At 43.9% G+C, this 7,478-nt stretch overlaps 1 long non-coding RNA gene across 1 annotated transcript; it reads right to left on the bottom strand.

The window, feature by feature from the left end:
* Nucleotides 1-3,497: 3,497 nt before the first annotated feature.
* Nucleotides 3,498-4,469, bottom strand: LOC113221439. The gene is made up of 2 exons (XR_003307878.1): nucleotides 4,262-4,469; nucleotides 3,498-3,945 (listed from the first exon to the last, which is right to left on the bottom strand). It is a non-coding gene; the product is annotated as an uncharacterized LOC113221439 (long non-coding RNA).
* Between the last annotated feature and the right edge of the window lie 3,009 nt (nucleotides 4,470-7,478).

Genomic DNA, 7,478 nt, shown 5'->3' with positions numbered 1-7,478 from the left:
TCCTGCCCCCTCACTTCATTTCTTCTCTCTCATATGATTTGATGCTTCTGGGTTCTCAGTGTGGCGTTGGGGGAATCCTGGCACCAGTGGGAAAGCAGCCTGGAGGGGAGGATCACAGTCTCCCAGGCGTGTCCCCTAGGGAAATAGGCCAGGATAGGAGGAGTCGGCTCACTGAACACCGGTCCATCCATTCTCTCCCACCTCCCCTTCCTCCTTGCAGCTCAGCCCCAGACTCACTGTCTACTTTCTGGAGGGAGCTATTTCTGGCTGAGCCTCCAGATATGCCTTCTGTCCGTGTCCTGGTCTGGACCCTCTATCCACCCATGGCCTCTCTTTCCTCAGCCTGGAAATCCTACTTTGGCCTGGAGCCCCTCTGCTTCTGGCCCTGGCCCCTGGAATGCACTCCTTCCTCTCTGCCCAACTCCCCAACCCTGAGAGCTGGACTGTCCAGGACACTCATCAAATTCATGAGCTCTTATATTTTGGGCCCACCTTGATTTTTCACCTGACAGCAGGTTCAAAAGTGTGATAAAAACAGGAGGAAGCCAGGAAGGAAATATACATGAAAGGCCTGCAAGAGGATCAGGACACTTGCAAAAGATAGGCTCTGAGCTCCCCAGGAACCAGTGCAAGAAGGGTAATAGGTGCTCCATAACTTATTTCTTTTTTCCTTTTTTCTTTTTTGGGACAGAGTCTGGTTCTGTCACACAGGCTGGAGTGAAATGGTGCAATCTTGGTTCACCATAACTTCCACCTCCTGTGTTCAACCCATTCTCCTGCCTCAGCCTCCCCAGAGTTGGACGTGGGGCCTGGTGGGAGGTGTTTGGTTAGTGGTGGATCCCTCATGGCTTGGTGCTGTCTTCCTGATAATGAGTGGGTTCTCGTGGCATCTGGTTGTTTAAAAGTGTGTAGCACCTCCCTGTCAACTCTCTTGCTCTCGCTCTGGCCATGTGAGACATCTGTTCCCCCTTCACCTTCTGTCATGATTGGAAGCTTCCGGAGGTCTCCCCAGAAGCTGAGCAGATGCCAGCATGCTTCCTGTACAGCCTGCAGACCTGCGAGCCAACCAAACCTCTTTTCTTTATAAATTACCTGGTCTCAGGTGTTTATGTACAGAAATTCGAGAATGGACTGATAGAGACATTAATCTTATTAGTAAGGGCAGAGCCTCTCACCTCCCTAAAGCCACCACCTCATAATACCATCACATTGGAGATGAGGTTCCAACCTGAATTCTGGTGGGACGCAAACACTGAGACCATAGTACCCTATCTCCAAATACAGACACATTCTGAGGACCTGGGGTTAGGACTTCCAACGTATGAATCTGGAGGAGCACAATTCAGCCTGGAACATCTGCTTTGGTTTGGGCTTCCCTGCAAGCAGGCCTCAAAGAAAGGCTGTTGGGCTTGGAGCTTGTTTGGGACGACGAGCACTCCCAGGGGCAAGAGTGGGGGATGGGGAGGGGGAGAGCAAAACAGGAACAGCAAGAAAACCAACGCAAAGGCCAGGCACAGTGGTTCACACCTGTTATCCCAGCGCTTTGGGAGGCCGAGGCGGGCGGATCACGAGGTCAAGAGATCAAGACCATTCTGGCCAACATAGTGAAACCCCGTCTCAACTAAAAGTACAAAAATTAGCTGGGCATGGTGGCGCTTGTCTGTAGTCCCAGCTACTTGGGAGGCTGAGGCAGGAGAATTGCTTGAACCCGGGAGGCGGAGGTTGCAGTAAGCCGAGATTGTGCCACCGCACTCCAGCCTGGGCGACAGAGCGAGACGCTGTCTGGGCTTTCTGGGATATGTGTCTCAATTTTATTCACGAAAAGACACAGCCCTGCCCACTCTGTATATTTGAATTGTTTTATTACTTGGGCATGAGTTCTCTCTCTCTCTATATATATATATATATACACACACATATAATTATATATATTTATATAATATATACAATTATATGTATTCTATATTATATAGAATATATATTATACATCATATGTAATAATAGACCTGTGATATATAATATATAACATATATAACATAATATGTAACATATATAATAAAATATGTATGGATATATGTGTGTGTGATGTATGATTGTGTGTGTATACGTATAAACCGCTTGAGGATAAGTTACGTATATCATAGCCCCTTATCCCTAAATACTTCAGTTCGTGTTCTCTAAGAATAGGGATATTCTGTTATATAACCACAGAAGAGTTATCTTCAAAAGTTTACATTGATACAGTATATTTAGCTAATATACCAGGTCCCTATTCTAATTTTGCCAGTTCATCTAATAATATCTTTTTGAGCATTTTCCCCATCTAGTACAGAATCCAGTCCAGAGTTAGGTACTATACTTAGTTAACTGTTAGGCCTTTTTTTTTGAGACGAAGTCTTGCTCTGTTGCTTAGGCTAGAGTCCAGTGGCACAATCTTGGCTCACTGCAACCTCCGCCTCCCAAGTTCAAGCAATTCCCCTGCCTCAGCCTCCCGAGTAGGTGGGATTACAGGCGCCCACCACGCCTGGCTAATTTTTGTATTTTTTTGTAGAGATGGGGTTTCACCACGTTGGCCAGGCTTGTCTTGAACTCCTGACCTCAGGTGATCTGCCCACCTCGGACTCCCATAGTGCTGGGATTACAGGCGTAATCCATCGCGCCCGGCCAGTTCTTATGTCTTGTTAGCCTCTTAATCTGCATCCTACATTTATGAGGAGTATAAAGAAACTAGTTTACCTTGGTGGAATATTCTTTTTTTTTTTTTTTTTTTTAGTATACACACAACATGATTTATTTTCCTATTCGCCTAGTACTAGCCAAATGTGTATGTATATTGCTATTATAAACAACCCTGTGATTAACATCTTTGTATCAAGATCTGCCTCTACTTTGAACAGTTTCCTTATTGCCAATAGTTATTTTAAAATAAATAGTTATTTTAAAGGGAAATTGACACATACACATAGCACACTGGCACAAAACTGGCAAGTAGCAGATAAGTGCTCTTCTAATTTCAGTTTCTTAGCTTTCATGTAGAATGAACAATTACAGTAATACAGGCTGAGGGAAAACAAAGGTATTACTGAAATACACCAGGGACAGCCTAAAACAGTGTTAGAAAGCAAGTTCATGCTGCTCAACATTAGCAAGGCAAGGGAAATAAGGAAAAAAATACACGAAAGTGGCTATCACAGGCCGGACATGGTGGCTCACGCTTGTAATCCCAGCACTTTGGGAGGCTGAGGCGGGCGGATCACAAGGTCAGGAGATCGAGACCATCCTGGCTAACATGGTGAAACCCTGTCTCTACAAAAAACACAAAAAATTCTCCAGGCGTGGTGGCCGGTGCCTGTAGTCCCAGCTACTCGGGAGCCTGAGGCAGGAGAATGGTGTGAACCTGGGAGGCAGAGCTTGCAGTGAGCTGAGATCATGCCACTGCATTCCAGCCTGGGCAACAAAGTGAGACTCCATCTCAAAAAAAAAAAAAAAAAAGTGGCTATCACAGAAAAGCCAGCTTATTACTTTAGGTTTTGTGGGAGACTACAGGTCACATAAAAGCAGTCTTAACAATAATTTAACCACATGTGCAATCAACATTTACAAAACGAAATTATATGCAATATATAATACAAATATTTTGCCTATAGTTTAATTTCCAAAGTCACATATCGAATGACTGAAATGTACATAAACATTCTTTTATGATGGACCAGAACATCTACATTATCATGACTTAGAAAAAGAAAACAGATGCAAAATAGTGTTAGGAGACTTTCTTACCTGAAATTACAAGACTAAGTGTGTGTGTGTATGTGTGTGTACACATATTTAAATCCCTTTATTCTCATTTGATCCTTTTGGCTGAACTTTATTCATATATTATCTGCCCTTCTTCTTGTAGTCTCTCTCCTGAAAGGCATTATTATCCGGTCATTGAAGCCAAACCTCTTTCTTCTTCTTTTTTTTTTTTGAGACGGAGTCTTGCTCTGTCGCCCGGGCTGGAGTGCAGTGGCCGGATCTCAGCTCACTGCAAGCTCCGCCTCCCGGGTTTATGCCATTCTCCTGCCTCAGCCTCCCGAGTAGCTGGGACTACAGGCGCCTGCCACCTTGCCCGGCTAGTTTTTTGTATTTTTAGTAGAGACGGGGTTTCACCGTGTTAGCCAGGATGGTCTCAATCTCTTGACCTTGTGATCCGCCCGTCTCGGCCTCCCGAAGTGCTGGGATTATGGGCTTGAGCCACCGCGCCCGGCCAAAGCCAAACCTCTTTCACCAGCTCCCAATCTCTAGACATCAAGTGTTAACAAGACATCTTCCTAAATTTCTCTGGAATTAAGCCCTTCTCTGTTACAGTCTCCTTTCCAAGTCCATTTCTTCATAAATCTGGCATGTGAGATTTTAATTGCTCTGCCGCAGTTTTCTCTTCTTTAGTCACTGGTGACAGCTCCAGGTCTGTTTGCTTCTGTAGTGTTTTTTTTTTTTTATTATATATATACTTTATGTTCTAGGGTACATATGCACAACATGCAGGTTTGTTAAATATGTATACATGTGCCATGTTGGTGTGCTGTACTCATTAACTTGTCATTTACATTAGGTATATCTCCAAATGCTAACCCTCCCCTCTCTCCCCACCCCACAAGAGGCCCTGGTGTGTGATGTCACCCTTCCTGTGTCCAAGTGTTCTCATTGTTCAATTCTCACCTATGAATGAGAACATGTAGTGTTTGGTTTTCTGTTCTTGTGATAGTTTGCTGAGAATGATGGTTTCCAGCTGCACCCATGTCCCTACAAAGGACATGAACTCACCCTTTTTCATGGCTGCATAGTATTCCATGGTATATACATGCCACATTTTCTTAATCCAGTCTGTCATTGATAGACATTTGGGTTGGTTCCAAGTCTTTGCTATTGTGAATAGTGCCACAATAAACATATGTGTGCATGTGTCTTTATAGCAGCATGATTTATAATCCTTTGTGTATTGCTTCTGTAGTTTTCATATCACATTTATAGTCCTATTCACAGTAGCACAAATGCGGCTCTTAGTCTCTTTCTGCTCAACAGCAACTGGTTTAAAGTGGGCATACAAAGTTTGATATTGAGACTTTATTGCTGACAGCTCCTTTAAGAGTGTAACTGGATTTTTCTCGCTTGCTGAATCAGGAGGACTAGTCTTGATTTCACCTTTCAGCCTATACTGAACATAATCCAGATCACACTCAGATTGGGAAGTTTATTAGTTCCAAGAATTTACAGAAATCTCTGTCCAAATATTAGCTAACGATTAAGCCAACCCAGGAGAACGTCATTGGCCATACATAGCAAAGAGCACAGGCCTTACAAAATTAGTTCAGAATAGTCACTAAGCAAACAAACAACAACAAATCCTGGCCAGATATGATGGCTCATGTCTGTAATTCCTGCACTTTAGGAAACAGAAGTGGGAGGATCGCTTGAGCTCAGGAGTTCAAGACCAGCCTGGGCAACAAAGTGAGACTTTGTCTCTACAAAAAATTTTTAAAAATTAGCCACATGTGGCGGAGTGAGTGTGCCTGTGGTCCCAGCTACATGGGACGCTGAGGCAGGAGAATCGCTTGAGCCCAGATGGTCAAGGTTGCAGTGAGCTGTAATTGTGCCACTACATGACAGACTGAGCAACAGAGTGAGACCCTGTCAAAAAACAAACAAACAAACAAACACGCCAGGCATGGTGGCTCATCCCTGTAATCCCAGCACTCTGGGAGCCTGAGGCAGGCAAATCATTTGAGGTCAGGAGTTCAAGACCATCCTGGCCAACATAGTGAAACCCCATCTCTTCTAAACCCAAAAATTAGCTGGCTGTGGTGGCAGGCGCCTGTAATCCCAGCTACTGAGGAGGCTGAGACAGGATAACTGCTTGAATCCAGGAGGCAGAGGTTGCAGTGAGCCGAGATCGTGCCACTGCACTCCAGCCTGGGTGACACAGCAAGACTCCATAAACAAACAAACAAACAAACAAACAAACAAAAAAACTTTCTTATTTGAAAATATCAACAAAATTGACCAACTTTTAGCTAGACTACCAGTGAAAAAAGAAAGAGAGAAGACTGAAATTATTATTGAAACCAGAATGAAAGAGAAAATGTTACTACTGACTTAAAGAAATAAAAAGAATTACAAAGAAATAATATAAACCATTGTATGCCCCAAAATTAGATAACCTACATGAAATGGACACACACTACTGAGTCTGACTCAAGAAATAAGAAAAGGGAATGGACCTAGAACAGGAGATTAAGGCCGGGCACAGTTGGCTTATGCCAACAAAAATTAGCTGAGCATGATGGCACATGCCTGTAATTCCAGCCACTGGGGAGGCTGAAGCAGGAGAATTGCTTGAATCCGGGAGGTAGAGGCTACAGTGAGCTGAGATTGTGCCACTACACTCCAGTGCGGTCGGCAGAGGGAGACTCCATTCCAAAAAACAATGAATGAAATTATGTACTTTACAGAAACATGGATGCAGCTGGCGGCCAAAATCCTAAGCAAATTAACACAGACACAAACCCAAATAACATATATTCTCACTTATAAGCGGGCGCTAAGCATTGGGTACACACAAACATAAAGATGGGAACGATAGACACTGGAGACTAAGAAAGGCAGGAAACAGAGAGGGTGCAAGGACTGAAAAACTTCCCATTGGGTATTATGTTCACTGTCTGGGTGACAGGATCAATAGAAGCCTAAATCCTCAGCATCACACACTGTACCCTTGTAACAAATCTGCCTATGTACCCCTGAATCTAAAATTTTGAAAATTATAATAAATTTTAAAATTAAAAAGTTTCTCAGGCCGGGCACAGTGGCTCACACCTATAATCTTAGTACTTTGGGAGGCCGAGGAGGGCGGATCACCTGAGGTCAGGAGTTCAAGACCAGCCTGGCCAACGTGGCGGAAACCCCGTCTCTACTAAAAATACAAAAATTAGTTAGGGGTGGTCGTCGGTGCCTATAATCCCAGCTACTTGGGTGGCTGAGGCAGGAGAATCACTTGAACTCGGGAGGCAGAGGTTGCAGCAAGCCCAGGTTGCACCATTGCACACTAGCCTGCTGGGAGACAGAATGAGATTCCGTCTCAAAAAAATTTCTTTAAGTAAAAACTAAAAAGTTTCCCACAAAGAAAAGCTCAGGGCCAAATGCCTTACTGGTAAATTCTACCAAATGTTTAAACGACCAATCCTTCCCAAACTCTTCCAAATAACAGAAAAGGAGATAACAGGTTTTTTTTTGTTTGTTTGTTTTTGTTTTTGTTTTTGTTTTTGTTTGAGACAGCGCCTCACTCTGTCACCGAGGCTGGAGTGCAATGGCTCAATCTCGGCTCACTGTAACCTCTGCCTCCCAGAATCAAGGGATTTTCCTGCCTCAGCCACCCAAGTATCTGGGATTACAGGTGCACACCACCACGCCTAGCTATCTTTTTTTTTTTTTTTTTTTTT

The sequence above is a fragment of the Piliocolobus tephrosceles genome, unplaced genomic scaffold (genome assembly GCF_002776525.5).
Source record: "Piliocolobus tephrosceles isolate RC106 unplaced genomic scaffold, ASM277652v3 unscaffolded_24622, whole genome shotgun sequence".
NCBI lineage: Eukaryota > Metazoa > Chordata > Mammalia > Primates > Cercopithecidae > Piliocolobus > Piliocolobus tephrosceles.
This window is presented reverse-complemented; position numbering and strand designations above follow the sequence as displayed.